Source organism: Elephantulus edwardii, unplaced genomic scaffold, assembly GCF_000299155.1.
Source record: "Elephantulus edwardii isolate Elephantulus edwardi_28Jun2011 unplaced genomic scaffold, EleEdw1.0 scaffold00104, whole genome shotgun sequence".
Lineage (NCBI taxonomy): Eukaryota > Metazoa > Chordata > Mammalia > Macroscelidea > Macroscelididae > Elephantulus > Elephantulus edwardii.
The window spans coordinates 7,352,418-7,353,328 of NW_006399854.1; positions in this window are offsets into that span (position 1 = coordinate 7,352,418).

Consider the following 911-nt stretch of genomic DNA (forward strand, 5'->3'; position numbering starts at 1 on the left):
TGTTGCTTTCATGGATGTTGAATGTAGAACCAAGTAAAACTAAATTCTTGACAGTTTCAATCCTTTTCCGTTTGGAATCATGGTGTTGCATATTAATCCAGTTGTGAGAACTTTGTCTTATGTTGAGATGTAATCCATACGAAAGTCTGTAGTATTTTATAGGTTAGTTTAAATCAGTGTGCCTGATTCCAGTGCACTGTGTATTTTCTAGTCTTAATTCCAAGGGGATGGGGAGAGATAAGAGAGACAAGTCTAAACCCTTTTGAAGTTAGAAAAGTAAAATTGTTTGTAAAAGTCATCTTCTGCCTTGGGGGCTATTCATGTGAAGCCATAGCTTGGAGAACAAGAAGGAGCCAAGAAACTAAGACCTCTTGGGAAAGGCAGAAAAAACTGTCCAACAAAATTTCACCATGTCCTGGTAAGTTTGTGTAAACTTGGTGCTTGAGGTAGACCAAATAATTGATGGTTATGAAACCACCACTCAATCATTTACATGGTTCAGCATCCCAAAATACAAGCATCTGGAAAAGACAATTTTAGTAAATGGTCCTCATACCACTTCTAAATTTATACCTATAAGCCTTTAAAGTTTATTTCTGACCAGAACAGAACCAATATCTATCTCTCCCTCTCTTTCACCTTTTCCCTCTCCCTCTCCCTCTCCCTCACCCTTTTCCTCTCCCTCTCCCCCTCCCTCTCCCTCTGTCTCTCATAAATAATCACACATCTGTGAACTTGTGATCCTTAAAGAACAATTCTGGATTGCATTTATATCTATTTTCAAGAGGACCAATCAATGTTTTGTTGTGTTGTACAAAGGTTTACTACCAGGGGGAATGGACTCCATGGTATCTAACAACAACATTTTATTACATTTCTATTATTTGATTTGGTTAAATTTTTCCTATTTT